Genomic DNA, 17,234 nt, shown 5'->3' on the forward strand with positions numbered 1-17,234 from the left:
GGAGCTGGTGTAAGTTGGAGTCGTGCTGGTTTGCACCAGCTGAGGCTCAGGCTGAACCATCACTATTCAACTGAATGAAAAGATCTGAGTGTGCAAAAAGTGGGAAAAAGGGTAATAGAGACAGATACCAACAACTGTCCTATTGTTAGGTTAAGGAAGGAGTAAAGGACCTGTCAGGAAGAAAATATATTTAAAATATATTTACACTTCAGTCTGCCAGCTTGAAGTCGTGTGGCTTGCATTTTGTTACCAAATTTTACTAAATTTTGGTAACACGATCCTTGATACTTTTAACATCTAGTTCTGAGAATAGCAGAGTGTCACATCGCAGGCACAGAGGGCGAAGTCACCTTAGAATGAGCATTAAGTGTCGGGAATCCTCTGGTCTGTACAGCTGATGTGTTGTACACGCCGCCAGGAGCAGCTCCTGTGTGGTGGTGCTCTCCTGCACCCCTCCGATGGAGTATGCAATATGCAAAAACTTGGAGAAAGGACTTGTCATAGCAGCAAACTGTGAACTTTATACATTAAATAATTCAACTATATGAGGAAAATTAAGCGGTTTAGCCTCCCAGTTGTCTGCACAGCAGTCTCTGGGCATTTATTTTGCTAATGTTTCCGTGTTGCCATTCCTATCCAGTTGGTAGGAACTTTTATTTGCATAAGGCAACAAATTTTTTATTCATAAAGCCAAGGACGTGTCCTTGTACTTCAGCAAGAAGTTTATCGAATGATTGACATTAAATGTCAGTTTTATCAAAATATTGATTGAAAAAAAGTTCTTATGCTTCTATTGTTTCCTATAGATGTATCTAATCTCAGCGTTATCCAGGCAGTGCAATACGTTGCTTGCCAGACTAGAAAATGATATATTAGCCATCTGGGCAATGGGCCCAACCCTGGGCAAGATTAGTGCTTCAATTAGCTGTTGATAGCTTTCCATTAGAATATTGGTTTCAAAGAGCACTAAACAAGAATGTTGTGCTTTGATTTTCAGATTTAATTACTTCCATCAGGGCTATAAATGAACTCATTAGTCTTAGTGGCTCTAAAACCTAGAGACAATAGAATGTTATTGCCATTGTTCTTATGGTTTGTGCAAACATTACTTTCAGAATGCTATTAGGGATGGCTATCAACCTTTCCACTCTTCCTAATGTAGCTGGCTGGCTGACCCTGCACAGCAGCTCTGGGGTAAACGTGAGCCTGATTTCATTACTGAGGTCTGCTGCTGGGACGCAGTGCCTGCTAGCAAATAGCAGCTTGATTTGGGGGGGGTCATTACAGACAGAGAAAGTTACTGAGGACATGATTAAACTCACGCATTGGCAGTTTTGGCTCCTCGTCAAAGTTTTTGTGTTCTCTTTTCCTTTCTTTCCCCCCCCTGTTTCTTTGTGTTTGTTTGTTTTAATGTTTGCCAGAACTTCTGGGAATTCTTGAGGCTTTGTTATTATTTTTTTAATCCACTGCACTGTGGTTTCATGACACCTTTTTTCTTAATTTTGCAAAAGAACACTCCTTTTTGTTTAGTTTTTATTTATTTTTATCTTTGTCTTTTCCCCTCGACCCAAGGAGGTGGTGCAGTGCTCCACAAACATAAGTTCTCCTTTTAACATGATCTTTGCCCTGTTCCTCCCAAAATAGAATAAAATGGAGAATGGGAATGCAGCGAGGCGGATGCTGCCAGTCATCGCCCGCCCGCAGGACTGGAACCCCCTGGGGTCGGCTGCTGTTCCCCAGCAAAGAAACCTGGTCCTGAGCAGCTGGAACTAACTCTGAAGTCAGCACTGATTTGAGAAAGTCCAAAGGCCCTTCCAAACAAAATTGTATAATAATTCTGGGAGGAAAAGGGAATCATGAATAAGCCGCATACTAGGGAAAGGGTAAGGGGTTGGTGTTTCTTGAAATGACAAAAACCAACATAGTGTTAGATTATATGTAATATATTATTTATAATATATTATATATAATATAATATATGTAATTATATATTAGATCAGCAATATACCATGTCATTTATTAAAAACCCTAAGCCTTGCAGAGTTTTCTTTCATCTGAGGTGTGTTTCACTTGGTAGAAGTCCCTTTGTTTTTCTGGTTTCTTTCTTCTGTGGAGGAAGGATGTCATGTGTAAATAAAGGATATGATGCTCTGCACTACTGACATTTATTAAATTAAAGCTGTAATCAGTACAGTATGTCTTAACCATAATATTAATATGGCTAAAACAGTAAATGCTATCATGTTCAAAGCCTAACACCTGTTTTATATTAGCATTTGGATAGTTATTTCATTTTTTGTTCTAATAGAATAGTCTTTGATGAAATCCAAAACTCAGCTGTAATTTTTAGCTCCTAACCCTTCATAAACCCCAGAATATGATTCAAAAAGCCTACTCTTAGATCTTAAATAAGTTTCTCCTAAGTTTTGCCAGACTGTTGTGAAAATGTTGGAAGCATAGGGAAATGAATACAAATGCTGTATCTCTTGCCGGGACCAGGCAGGTCAGGATGTTGCCTGTGACCTCCAGCAAGCAAGTCCCCTGCGATTCAGAGCAAGGGGACTCCATCCTGTCCAGGTATGGGGGTCACACGCCTCTTTCCCCTTAACTCCATCCTCTTTTGCTCTGCCCTGTGGTTTGCTGGGAATCTTCAGCAGGAATGCCAACTTTCAGAGGGCTTTAGGTGAAATGAGCAAGAAGAGGAAAGCCCATGGGCAAATGGAAGTGGTTGGTTGCTCCCTGGCTCTTGGTGTGCTGGCAGGGGGCTTGAGGCAGCCCAGCCAGAAGGAAAGAAAACATCCCTGTCTGTTGTGGTAGAGCACAAAGCTCGTGGTGGAGTCAGCCGGAGTTTGGATGTATACTTGGGTGTTTTTTTTTCCTATCTAAGCACTTTCAGTGCCTGTCTCAGTAGTTCTGGAGCCATTCTCAAGTGTTTAAAAATAGAATGATGTCTCTCGCTCCATCATTCTCTCCCTCCCTTGTTGCCTTTCCCGTCTTTAGGGGAATAGTCTGATGGATGTGTTTGTTTTTCTGGATATGTTATGCTGAAGCGATGGGAAGAACAAGAGTGGGGAGTCTTCCTCCACGGTCCCTGTTTTGTCTAGCAAGCTTTCTGCTCTCCAGGGTCAGCTCCTGTGAAAGCTAGACTACTTCTATTTATAAGACTATTTGGACGAGAGAAAATCGGGCAGATTATATACAGTTGTCAGAGTTTCTGCCAGCAGACAAAAGCAAGATCACTCCGTTGGCTTCTGGCAAATATTTCTAACCTGATTCTGTTCTGCTTCTCCTCTCCTGCTGTACCCTGCACCAGCTGTGCTCCTGCAGTCAGACCTCGAGGCTCCCACCTCCCGCCGCAGGCATGCCCTGGGGGAGTTGTGCAACGAGAGCAGAGAGGCCAGCTCTGGAGGAACTTCGCTTTCTCTTCAACCCAGACCTGATGATTTCTTGCAGCTGGTTGGTGCTCACAGAGTGTTTCACATCTAGCACACAGCAAGCAGGGGGAAGATGCTGTGCTGCAAATGTGATCCTACCAAGTGTGGGAGAGGACTGTGAAAACCAAGACAACACAAGTAGCTAAGTACTGGGCTACCTTAAGTTAACCTGTAGCGATAGGATAGCCCTCCCTCCTGTCCCTCTGCACAGCCTGACTGCTAATGTAGGCCTTGGAAGATGACACAAGTTTAACTGAGTGAATGAATTAGCTGAGCACCTGTGTAAAACCCACCAAAAACCTCACTTGAAGCATAACCAGCCTTAAGTTTGGGCAGTGTTAGCTTAAAAATTCTGAAATAAATGAGAAAGAACCCAAAGTCTAGTGGGTTGTCACGTTTGATGTACAGATTGTCCAAACACTGCTTCCTTTCAGTGTGTCACAAATCATGTGGGACTGAGCAATAACTGACAGATGTTGGAAATGAGAGATTTTCTGCGGCAGTCTGTTGCCTGCAACTGCTCCGCTGCTGCTCCGAGCGGCGCTCAGCCGAGAGCACGGCGGTACCCCAGCACCGCCTGGTGCTGTGGCTCTGAGACATCTCCAGTGAAATCACTCAAGAGCTCCTGTTTCGTAACGACAATACAGCAGTGGTTTATTTGAAGGCTGAGCCAGCTTTGTATCAAAGCCAAATATGTCTGGCTTGGCACCACGAGCTAGTGCTGGAGCCAAGCAGCTGGAGCAGACTGTATGTGTATTTAAAAGAACAAAAACAGAGAGACTCTTAAGTTATCTCCTGTATGAGGTCAATCAGAGTGCCAGAATGCAGTGCCAGGTTTTGCATCAGGCTTTCTCTGGCCTTATCCCTGCATACCTACAGAGCCAAGCCCAAGGCTAAGGCTCCATTCTCCTCTGATTTCTCACCTCTCCTTATGGCTTTCTCCTGGCAGTCTGCTAATTGCAGGAGTTAAATCCCCATAAAGTGGTAGTACATTATTCCCCCCCCCCCCCCCCCCCTTCTCTTTGGGCCCAGGTTGTGCCCATTGCAACTGAGACCACCACAAGGAACAGGACTCTTGACACTTTCTGTGCAGACTTGTCCCAGAGCTGTGTCTGTCTGAGGCCTCAGGGCTCCTGTCACACAAAGGTGCAAAAATGAGCCTTTGGCCTCAAGATTTCAGTCATATTCTGGTGAACCAGGGGTCTGCTGGCTCCACTGAATGCTGGCTTTTAGGAAATTAATGATTTAATAGGCTGTGTCTGCCTTAGATGGCGGTGGCAAAGGGGTTGTGTTCTCTGAGCTCTTCTGCATCCAGCCTGTGAAGGAGTGTTTTCTGACAGTCAGACACACTTCAAGAGCTGAGAGGGCTCTAACGTGAATCCCCACAAGCGGGACAGTTTGCTGCAGATGTCTGTTCTGTTTTATCCATCCTCCTCTGTGGCTGCTGTAGCTCAGCTGTCTGCGGAGCAGCTGCCGAGGCATTGTGTTATATGGGCCAATATACCGAGGCTGCAACTGCAGCACCCCAAGGAATGCTCTGCCACCACCTGGGTGACATTTTAGAGCAGCCTTTGCATTCTACAGTAGGGATGAACACAATTGCTTTGGACTTTTATTTTATCATTCCATGACTGGTTAATTTTCCACTATATCTGTTCACCTTGGGGCCAAGATCAGGAAAGTCCTCCTGCCTTCCCAGCCACATTCAGGAGGCTCAAACCATAGTGCAAGACACCTTTCATCATGAGAAATTCAGCTTTTCTTAGAAGCATTAAATTTGATTGCCCTTGGAAAGGTTTAATTTCATTCAGTAATTCATCACTAACTAAACTCCTTTTCCTGGAACTAGGATGTGTTCAGATGCCAGACAAAATGGAGCCTTTCATCCCCTGGACTCCAGAAATCCTTCAGGGATCTTTGTCTGAACCATGGCAGGAGAACGAGAAGGAATTGTTTGAAGCACAAGACTCTGTGAATTCACAGCACACTTTTTCCTGTCTAATTAACAATTTTACCCATGATGTTAAATTTACGTGTGCTTATAACACACCACAAACAAGATATCTGGAAACTCATTTCCAAAGCACTTTCCATTATGCAAGTAGCAGGAGATGTGCCATAGCTTTTCAGTAATTGGTTGGTAAATTGTTTTGTCTCTCATCTTTACTGCTATAACAAAAACCTGTTAGCCTTAAGTTTCCATTTTTGGGGGGCTTTGTTTGCTTATCTGTGCTCCTACCTATGAACTTGCATCAAGGAAATAACCCAGACAAACATTTTTTGACCTGCAAATAGCTGCATGAATAAAGGGTAAAACTTGTTTACTGAAGTAAATCTTGGAGAGATTCTAGTGGCGAGTTGAATTGTCGCATCTGGTGGTCATTCACACTGTCTTGCTTCAACATATGTGACTAATGAAACCGCCCCTCATTTTGTGCAAAATGTCTTGGGGAAATGCTCAGCTGTCAGCTCATTTCTTGCTCTGAATTTGGAAGGGAATTGAGGTGCAACCCAGCTAAAGGTAATTACCCCTAACCTGTTTCTGTACTCACTGAATTGCCTGTGAGATTCACAGCCCTTGAAATGAGAATTCTGAGACCTTTGCATAAAATGTTTGTTTAAGACTCTTTACAAAAATGAGGGAATGTGATTGAATTGGAGCGAAGGTGGGTTGATTTTAGTGGTGCTGCATTAATTTTGCATCAGCTGAAGTCCTCGTTCTGTGCAGCTGCTGGAAGGCTCACGTCCACCTACAGCAGAGATGGACACTGAATGATGTTAGAGACCAACTTGGGGCTCTTAGCCATTTCTGCAAAGATGGTGTGCAGGCAAGGAGGAGGAATAGTGGTAGCTGAAGGCTTTGTTTCTGCATGGGAAGGACAGATAAGGAGGCTTGATTGCTGCGTCTCTCGCTTAGGTTTTCTCCCCTTTCCCAGTGAGGCAGTGTGTGGGTGAGACCACACCGTGCACGTGGAAGCCTTAATAATGCAAGTCTGGCTGTAAATAGCCACACCCTTGGTGTTCAGGCTGACGACAACTCAAGTTTTGAAGTAAAAGCAGATGGCTACTGGGAAAGAAGCGAATTGTTACCGACAGAGACCCCATCTCTGTCGAGACCTCAGGGTAACATACATTATTCAGTGGACTGGGGGTGCAACAGTCCCCTGTAACTGCACTGTGGTAACGCATGGAAGCTCACCAGGAGTAGGAAAGCCTTCTGCTTCGGACTCCATGGTCAGGGCTCCTTGGCCGACTCTTTTCTTGGCCATAGCCAGTCGCCAGAGCAGCAGCTGCAGGAGCAAAGCTTTTGTTTCATGAATCACTGCCTGGGTTTGTGAGGAGCAGTTGCTATGCAGCATGCACTGCAGGCATTCATCTTACCAGGAACACTTGCATTGAATAATGCAGGAGAGAGCTGCTGGGCTTCAGACTACACAGTACATGTGTGTGCCCTTGTATCCCAGTGAGGAAACTCTTTTTTTTTTTTTTTTTTAATTTTATTTTTTAAATCACACCATTAGGTCAGCTGCACAGAGAGATCTGTTGGTGGGGCTTCAGACAGTTGCCTTGCAAGACGGATGAAAGTGTCACCAGCTTTGGCTGTGGCACTGAGCAGGAGAAAAACCTTTCAAGGTTCCTGATTCTGGCAACAGTGGGGTTGTAACGATCACCAGATGAGCATGGAAAAATATAGGAAGAATGTGTGTATAGGGTTGTTGTGCCTATTATCTCTGGGCAGGCAGTGGTGTGTGCGTTATTTATGTATGTTTAGCAGAAATGAGATGGGCATTAATATTCTGTTTCAGTCTTAATTAGTGGCTGATAAAAGCACAGGTGATACTTAACAGTCTTGACAGTGTAATTTATCTAAAGTTTCCTAATAATATGGTTACAGCAGTCTTGGAAGGGCTGCTTTAATGACTTTCACACGCTTAAGGTTTGATACCACCAATATCCAACATGTTGGTTGCTTAGGAGACCAAATTAAACAAAGCCTAACATTTATTTCTCTCCTTCTTTGCTGCACAGAGGATTATCTCACTGTAATATTTTTCTCTATTAAATGCCTAAATTTTAGGTGTTTATAAGAATGAAAAAAATCCCTAACGATCCAGATCCCCTATTAACTCAGCAGATGGTTCCTAGAGCCAAATTAGGGACCTGTGATAGAACAATAAAAGCCTTGCTTTATACAGCGCACATGTTTGGAGCTGGCAGTGTTAAATGAGACCTCCATGCAATCTGCTCTGAGAAATAGCCTTGCTGGCATTGACCTCTTCCTTTGTATAATTCAACACCGTGTCATCAATCGCAATCGCACAGACGTCTTTGCAATTTAGCAGACCTTGTATGGACTGACTTTCCCAATATTTGTTTAAGATGAACTATATAAACTTGCTATTAGTAGTCTGCCAGAGCGAGGGAGATAACAGTGTTTGCACTGGGCTTCACGTAATACAGCACCTGGGCAAGGTGCACCCAGCACGTTCCTACCGACTGCTCTTGTTTCAGGGCTGCAGGAAAACCTCCAGCAGCTTAAGTCAGGGCAAGAGCACGTCTTGCCTGGGTTGTGCAGAGGCTCTGAGGTTAGCGTTGCTGAGTTGTTAAATATAGGTTGTTTTTGAAAAGTCTCTCAATTCACCTGAGAAACGCAGCCAGCAGAACAGGGCTGCAGTGGGGTCTGACTGATCTCAGCTCAGCTCTATGTCCATACGACCCTACTGATCTCATCGAGTCCTAGGCTTGCTTTTCACTGGCTTATACGATATAGGGATACAGTCCTTTTGGGGCCTAGCCTCAGGCCTACGGCCAACCCCAGTGCAAGTGTGGGGTTGTTGGGCCTCTCCGTGCTTCCACTTCTCTACCTGCTACAACGGCAGGCTGAACTCATCCTGGGAAATGCTCTGTGATGGATAAATTACATCTCTGAAAAGTTGTTTCTTAGCCAAAAGGTTGCCCATGTGGGATTCCCCTTCTCAGGAGTAAGTAAAGTGGGTGTGTGATGGGGAGATTATGGAGTTTCCAAAGCTACCATGAGCTTTAGGGAATGGTGAAGAATCTCCCATTACTAAAGCCACATCATTTCTTACCATAGGTAGTAACAAAATGCCCATTTCTTTCCTCCTGCACAGAAATACTGGGATGGGGAAGAATACGGTAAAAACCCTTGCAGCATCAAGACCGATGCTAGCTAATCTACGGGCACTATTTCATCTTTCATTGAGTTTTTCTTTTCTTTCCCTGTTCTCTCTCCATCCCCACAGTATCTCTGCATTGATTTTTCACTCTGCCTGTTTATAAATGTTTATAAAGCATTTAGAGAGCCTAGGGAAGAAAAGGTCTCAAAGTACTTAGTGCAAGAAGAACTTTAACACTGGGCTGCTAAATTGCTGGTGACGCCGGGCTGTATTTCATGCAGCGCAGAGTCCTGCTCCTAGAGTATGGTGCCACTTGGGTGGGGATGGTTAAGGCAGGAAAAATCCTAGTGTCCTGTACCTGTGTTCTTGTCACACGTCACCGAACTCTAAATGCAAGGTATTTTCAGGGTTCAGGTGATTTAAGACTGAGTTTTCATTCCCCAGGTGGCCACGGTCATTCTTCAGAGTGCTGGTGGAATGGCATCTGCAGCCCTTTTAAAAGGCTCAAGTTTTTTATTTAAAGCATTTTTAAGAAGCATGGAGGTGGGCCTGGAGAGAAGCAGGTTAGGGATCAAGTGCACATGTAGGTGTGCTGACAGCAGCCCCCTGAAGTTGGGCAGTGGGGGGTGTCTGACGAATAGTGGCAACATTAAAGCCGAGTGCAGCCCACCTACAGCCACAGCACTGCAGCTGCCACTGCAGGGAGACATGAAACAGCGCCGAAATTTGCAGCTTGAGCAAAACCAACACACAAGGAGATGAGAAAGGAAACAAGTACACATCATTCTGCATTTACAGTTTGCTCCGGCTAATGAAGTTTATGTTTGTATGAAATACTCAGCGACCTCCTTCTCTCCCTTGCCCCCTGCTGAATGAAGTCGCCTTGATGTAGTAGGAATGGAGAGGTTACCTAGGCAGTAAATACACTTATTGGCACCATCACGCTGTTCACTAGAGAAGAGAAAGCAACCAGGGTCTTCATGGAAACTTACGGAAAGATGCAGGAATTTGTATCCAGACACTCCAGCATTTCTGGTAACTGGTGTGTTACTACAGAAGCTCCTGTCTTCTCAGCTGCCTTTCCCCATCTCTGCTGCATTGCGGGGTATTTGTTTGTTTATACGCCACTTTGGCAACCTCACAGCACCAAGCCACATAGCCGTGTCCTTAATGAGGACAGAAAACTGCACGTGCAAAGGTGGAAATCACCTCTGCCTTCCATGGGTGCAGGAGGCTCCACAGAGCACCCAAGGTTAGGTTCAACCTGTTCTGTGTCAGATGTTACTTTCAGTGTACGCTTTTGGCATTACTGAAAGGTAAAATAACCACTGTCTAAACAGGGCTGAGGAACGAGGAGTAACCTGAAAAGTTTTGTTTTTCCTTTTCTTTTTTATCCTCTACCATATTAAATGCATCAAATGGGGCACTTTTGGAAACACCGAGGGTTGCCTGGTCCTCTGCTCCCCACCCCTTTTCACCCAGCTTCATCCAATTCCTCCTCCTCTGGCCCAGCAGCTAGTTAGGAGATGCCGCCTTTTGCTCCTGCTCGATGCTGCTGCTCTGCAGTGCTGCTCCAACACGTGTTCACCTGACCCCCTCCGGCTGGGGAGGCTGCTGGGGCAGAAATAAGGAAAAAACTGGAAACCATGTGCGAGCGGAGTGGGATAAAGGGGCAGAAGTTGAGATTGCAACAGCCCCAGTCCTTCCTGTTTCTCCAAGCCCGCTTGCAATGCATTTCCTTGCAAGTGAAGCAGCGTTCCCAGAGCTGGGTAAGTTGTAACACCAGAGGCAGTGTACCACTGGCCTATTTTGAACCCTGCTCAATGTAACTTTTTAAGGTGGGTCTTGTCAAGGTGGGAAGCTTAATCAAAGCCTACAGCAATTGCCTTCCTGTTGCTGCATGCAGACTGTTCATTTTTTCATTTATTCAGGGTGTTTAATTCTAGCAAGGTACTGTCTGTCCAACTTCTGCTCCCCCTGACTGACTGTTACGAAGGTAAAGTCTTCAGGGCACTGTGTTTTATCGGAGGCTTGGGTAGCGAAGATACCCATACAATTATACTGCTCCAGCTAGGGGATGACAGGGAGGCAGCAACTTCTGAACGCCGGTGGGTGGCTTTGTGTCAGAATCTGCCTATAACCGCTCCACAGGGAAAGTTAGAGGAGTCAGTACCTTTGAAGTAGTTTTCCAGGAGAAGCTCTTTTTCTGCTGAAGCTGAGATGTTTTGCAAGGTGTCTATTTCAAAGATGTTTTGGCAGAAAAGTTTGGAAGTGAATGTTTGTTTTGACTCCCTTGTTTTGTTTAAGCTGCTTTTTCAGTGTTTCTGGAAAGTGGTTGCTTGTTTCTAGGCAGAAGCATTTTGATGTTTTTGTTCTGCAGAATGACTTGAGGTTTTGAGTTTGTTCTAATTCAGGGTAGCGGCAACTCTGAAACATCAGGATTCCCTGTAGGTTTAGAACTCCATCTTCCATCCAGCTCCAGGTAGGATACAGTGTCTCTTTTATAAGCTCAACTTGCAATTTCTTCTGCTTTTACCTCTGTAGGTCTTTTAGCTTGGCTGTTGACTGTGAGAATGTTTGCAAGCATGCCTATAGGACAAGACTTCTGATCTGGGGTTTGCCTGGTTTTATTGTATATTGGTTACATAAATAGCAATTAAGTGTTGTGCTTTTGCAAGCAAAACTCTTATCAAATGCAGCACTAGTGCTAGGCTGAGCTTTTATATTGCATGTGGTGATGAGTGGCACATCTTGGTTCATAGCAAAAAGGATTGCAGAGATCTCAGACCCGTGGTGCAGGTAAGGCCTGCAGAGCTGTAAGACTCAGAAAAGTTGGTGGAGGAGGGAGCCACTTGGTTTCTGTAGAGCGAAGAACTCTGTCCAAGATCTGGCAGCAGGGGCAGACACCGTGTACGTAGACTGAAAGAGAGTTTGTGCTCTGAACAGCTGAGGTTAACACTTTTCCACACTACTGTCTCCTAGAGAAGACATCTGTATGGGCAGGATCTGGCCCCAATGTGCCTGGGCCTGGGGAGATCCAAGGCATTTTCCTGGGTCTCACTGCTATTTTCTCACAGTAATTTGCCTGTTGTCCCTGTGGAGAAGTCCTTCTTTTCCTGCACACCTTAAAATGGCAGAAACTGCGAGAGTTGGTATTCTGGCCGTGGGATTTGGAAAGCTAAGCTGGGAGGAGGCAGCAAAGGGGGCTGCTGTCCCATGCCACCAGCGTGTGGCAGCTGAGATTCCCCAGGGACATCTTTTGTGCTGCTGGTCCCAAAGGGCAGGACACAGGGCCTCTGAGAGCCCTTAGACTTTCTCTGAGACTTTCTCTGAGACTCTGACTTTCATATCTTTGCTGTATTCTGCTGAACCAATAAAGCTCAGAATTATTGTGATTTAGGTAATCCCAAACTTGAAAACAGCTAGACTTACACAGTCAATAAAACAAAACTGTCTCTTCAGCAGTGCACTGACAAGGCTTTGAAGGAAGACACACAGAGAACCTCTCCACTAATATTAAACTGATTTGGCCATTTTTATTCTATAAAGGAGGCTGGTTATGAGATTAAAAAAGACTCATATATCATGCTGCCTCATTAATTTTCCATTTGGGCTCAGCTGTCAGAGGATACCATATTAAACTGCTGCCTGGAGTAGTCTTCGGTGGCAGAGAAATGATGTTTGATACCCTTTGCATTTCACAAAGTCCGTATAAAAGGTCTCCTTGATTTGCCATCCCTATTATTTTCTGTCAGAGAACCCTACACGGCCTCTCCAAAATAATATCACCTCTCCAAAACCCTGAAGGTCTATTTGTGGTTTCCATGGTGACAAAATGACCCATAATATTCTTTGACTACTTCAGTAAATGAAGGACACAACTGGGCCTTTGAAGAATAATAGATTTTTTTTTTTCCTTAAGAAAAGGCATACTTGTGAGCTCAGAAAGGGGGGAAAAAGGGATGAAAAAGATATTAAGGGAAGAGATTTGGCTTGTAACTCAAAGGGCTTTGTGTCAGCGAGTACGGCAGACAGCACTTGTTGAAAAATAGACCTTGAGCCATCTGGTACCAAAACAGAAGCGGGATATAGCCCTTGTGATGACTGAGATGAAGGAGCTTTTGCTGTAACTCATTTTTACAATAGCTGTGCTACTTAATTCTGAATTCGGTGACACACAGGGCCGGGCGCTGCAGGTGCAAGTGTGTGGTTAAAACATTTTCTTGCAGGAGCTGTCAAAACCCCGCTCGGTGCCGCGTAGGAGGGAGGATGGGATTTTCCAGCGAAGCTGGCCTGGGGGGAGAAGTGGGTGGGAAGGAAACAGCAAGGCCTTTCTCAGGGTATTTGCTAGGCTTTGTGCAAGAGCTGTTTTTCTGCTTGTAGCACTGCTAATGATCTGCCTGTGCTGCTCGGAAGGCGCTGAGCAGGGTGCGTGTGGTCCGGAGCCGCCGCTTATCTGCTGTTTCCTCCCCGCCACGGGGGACTGGCCAAGCTGCTTTGCCTCTCTGGGACAGGAACCATCCCGTACTGGCTGAGGAACAATGAGCCCCACGTCTCTTGGCTCCTTTGCATTAAAGCAGTAAGGGATTGTGTGGACTGCTTAGCCTTAGGAGAGCAGCTGCCCCAGGAGCACACACAGCGCGCTCTGCAAACAGGTTTTAAACAAACCCGCATCTGGCAGGGGGAGAAACAGACAGAGAGCAGATAACAGAGCTCACCGGAGTCTTTGGTGGGTATGTTGGGGGGAGAATGCAGGGCTGCTTTTTTCCCCCAAGGTATTTTGGGATAATGCTATTTCTTTAGATGTGCTATCATTCAATTTTCTTTAGAACGTGTTTTCATCCTGTCCGATGCTGCTGCCCATGCTGGTAACCTGCTGGCCTCACCATGTGTTGGACCATACCTGGACAGTGATTTGGGCAGAACTCTGGAGGAAGGACGATTGAAACACCCCAGCAGAAGAAATGTGAGACTCCTGGATTGCAGCAGCAAGCAGTTCCAGGTGGTTCAGGTTAGCCTGGTATGTAAAATCCAAGCTGCTGAATTGCCCAGGCACTGAGGGGGCTGCACTGCTGAGCAGGAAACCTCGGGGTGTTCCCAGGAGCCTGTCAGTAATTCTTGCTTCTGAAGTTATTGAACCTCTCTTGTGGTGTTTCTGGCCTTCTGGGTGCTTTCTAGCACTTTGCCTCCCAATCCTGTTGAAACAGGAAAGTAGAAAGATGACTAAAACTTGAAACTTAATTCCAGAGTGTCCTGGCGGTTTGCAGATGTCTCTGAAATGACTTTCCCGGCTGTTAACAGTGTGCTGGCCTTGCCAGAGGGGACCGAAGAGTGGTGCAATTGGTTCCTCACCATTTAGCCTGCATTTTGGTGTTCTTCTGACTTGGAGGGCTTTCAGCCTGAAAATAAATCAATGAAGTCTTTATTTTCATATATAGAGATATTTGAGTGAGTGTCTGCTTGCTTGATACAAGACTTTAATTGAGGTGACTTAAGTAATACGAACAGAGAAAGAAATGAGGCAGAGTAAGCCAAAAAACAGCCTAAAACCACGTTCACCAACAGCCTTGACAATCTGAGGCAAAATCTTGCTTGGTTCCTCTGTTGCTGTGCATGCCTTTGGCAGGGATGATTAAAGTCTCTGCTGCTTCCCCTCTAATGCGAACAAAGCCCTTTAGAGCCCTGTTCGAGTTTCCTCTTAGCATCGTATTTGGCTTCCTTTGGGAGTGACCTTTTACTGCCCACAGCCCACCTTCATCCTGTTAGAGGGCCTGCAGAGAGTTACTAAGTTAAACATCATAAATCCCACTATAAATGATTACACAGGGCTTTTCACTAACAATCTTCTGTGGGGATATCAAGCTTGATAGGAGCATAAATCATTTAAAGAACATCTGCCTAATGAGGGGTAACCTGGAACTGCTTCCCTGAGCCCGAGTGTACCAAGGGGAGAAAAACCTTAGGCAGTTGGACTATTTCAGCTAGTGCCTGCTGGATGTGAGTGGTTGATTTCTGTTGTTACATCCATGCCTTGCTGGCCACGTGGGACTTACCTGTGTTCCCTGACAGTGACATTTGTTTTGCCTGCAGCCCATGGTGGCCAAGGCTGGGAAATGTCAGGTTTCCAACTGAGATTGAGAGAAATAAGCTTAGTTTAGTGCCTGGTTACAAAAAGAAAGTCTAACTGTGTGTCTAGACAAAAAGCTCTGCAGACACAGACAAGACAGAAGAGGAAATCCAAGCAGGTGATTTAGAGGCACGCTGAACAAAGATGTGCCATGATCTAGGAGCTCAGGATTATGAAATGGTTACAGAACTAAGGAAGCAAATGTGTACTGAGAAGGGAGACATGGTTTCAGAAGTAGGTAGAGAATGCATTCTGGATTTACCTTATCAAGCTTTTGCTTTGAAGTATCGTGGGATGATGCCTTGCTTCTGTTGACATGGGAATATAGGAAGGTGTTGAATGCAGGTCTCATAGTCAATGCAATGACTGCATTAGTCAAGGAAAGAACAAGATGAATGTGTGGGATGGGGTGCAATAAACTTAAAGATCAAAACATGACTAGCTGTCAAGGGAATTGTTGGTAAATGCAAAGGGTAAGTTTTATAAGACATTTTGACGAGTTCCTTGGGACTCTTTCAGGCTGAATCAGGGCTAACAAGTCTGGAGATGATCCTGTGGGTGAAAAACAAGCTCAGCACCTGAAAAGTCCTTTCTGTCTCTTCATTAGGTGTTCTGGTAAAAGTTTGAGTTTCCTGTTGTCAGTCATAGTTACACTAACCTGTGACTTTGACTGTCTGAAAGATACCTGAGGGCAGACTGGCTGGGGGAAGGATCAGTGGATGAGGAGTAACAAATGGAAGTTTTTCCTTTTAAAATCCCTGGATCATCAGGTGTTGTGGTTTAATCCGGCTGGCAGCTAAACACCACGCAGCCGTTCACTCACCCTCCCCCCTCCCTCTCTGGGATGGGGGAGAGAAATGGGAAAGTGAAGCCTGTGATTTGAGATCAAGACAGTTTATTAAGACAGGAAAATAATAATAACAATAATGATGATAATAGTACTACTAATAATAATATGTACAAACAAGTGATGCACAATGCAATTGCTCACCACTCGCTGACCGATGCCCAGCCTAACCCCGAGCAGTCCGGCCCCCTCCCCCCGGCTAGCCACCCCTATATATTGTTTAGCATGACCCCAGATGGTATGGAATACCCCTTTGGCTAGTTTGGGTCACCTGTCCTGGGTCTGTCCCCTCCCAGCTCTTACTGCACCCCCAGCCTGCCCACTGGCAGGACAGAGCAAGAAGCTGAAACGTCCTTGGCTTGGTGTAAGCACTGCTCTGCAACAATTAAAACATCAGTGTGTTATCAGCACTCTTCTCATCCTAAACCTAAACAAAGCACCCTACCAGCTACTAGGAGGAAAATTAGCTCTATCCTAACTGAAAACAGGACATCAGGAAAGTTGTAAATAGCTGCAAACAGCAGTACACTTGGAATGCAATTGAATAACTCAAGCAACCCAAATTTGACTTCTAGATGCTCATAGCAAGTCCCTGTGTTATAGTTTGAAGCTGCTACTCTCTGCTGATAGATTTAGCAAAGAGGTAAGTAGCAATAGGAGCAGGATAATTTTTTAAGTTAATGCTCTTGTCACAGAGAACTGACCATGAGATTTCAGGAAATTCATTGCATCTCTCTATAAATCTTGCTGTATGTGTGGCTTGTTCATCATCTTATGGTGGGGTCATTGTTGGGTGTTACTTCACTCTTTGACCCTCAGAGATGGTGCCCTGGATCTTTCTGCTGTGATTAGAACTGAGACAGGAGGTCAAGAATAGTTCAGTCTTTTCCCTGTGCTGTTAAGGATGAAGTCAATAGGAAGTAAATATTATTGACTGCTTTTTTCATTCAAAAATCAAGATTCATTGAGGTGAATCTGAGGTCAATAGAAGCTCTCAAGAGGGAGGATACCGATAAATCATGACACTGAATAAAACAATATTTGTAATGCAGCTAATTTTGGATATTGAACACTCTTCGATCTAATGTTCTTATTTTTTTAATTGTCCTGTTAATCAGAATGGTAGACTGTATCATTTAAAAAGACTTTTAGTCTTATTTATGCCAGCTATATATTCTTAACTACAGTGGATTGAGTTTGGCCCTGGTATAAAGACATAGTATAGCAATTTAACTTGGAAGGGATCTTGGAGTTTACCTGCTTCAACCCCTGCTTGGAGCATTACCAACTTTCAACGGAAGCTCGGTGTTGTTCTGTGTTGTGATGATCCCAGCCATGGAAGCTTTGCAGACACTGAACCAAACAGCCCTTTCTCAAGGATTGTTCTAATCTCTCTTTAACCCTTGGGCCTAACGGAGCAACCAAGACAGTGTGTGTGAGTAAAAGGATAGGATCAGCTTTTAAAGAAACAAATCTGCCTTTGTTTTGTTGTTACTCTTTGGCCACACACACTCATTCTACCTCTGAGGTTAATAAAATGATGATGAAGCTAGATGGCTACTTCTGAAGGAAACAAGTGAAGAACAAGTTTATGTATACCTGTATCTAGAGCTGTTAAAGCCTCATACTTGAGAAGAATGGGGCTCTAGAATACCTCATTCAGGGCTGTAAAATCTATGAGGAAATAC

The 17,234-nt window shown here is 44.8% G+C and overlaps 1 protein-coding gene across 8 annotated transcripts in view; it reads left to right on the forward strand.

Moving 5' to 3' along the window:
* GALNT9 (polypeptide N-acetylgalactosaminyltransferase 9) overlaps positions 1-17,234 on the forward strand; it is a 428,403-nt gene that overhangs the window by 130,915 nt on the left and 280,254 nt on the right. Inside the window, exon 1 of one of the 8 annotated variants that reach the window (XM_068653701.1) lies at positions 10,917-11,054. The exons of the other annotated variants lie outside the window; for them this stretch is intronic. The gene's annotated coding sequence lies outside the window, so the exon portion shown is untranslated. Of the gene's footprint in view, positions 1-10,916; positions 11,055-17,234 lie in introns of those variants that run through there. 8 annotated transcript variants of the gene reach the window in all.

Source organism: Anas acuta, chromosome 17, assembly GCF_963932015.1.
Source record: "Anas acuta chromosome 17, bAnaAcu1.1, whole genome shotgun sequence".
In the NCBI taxonomy this organism is placed as follows: domain Eukaryota; kingdom Metazoa; phylum Chordata; class Aves; order Anseriformes; family Anatidae; genus Anas; species Anas acuta.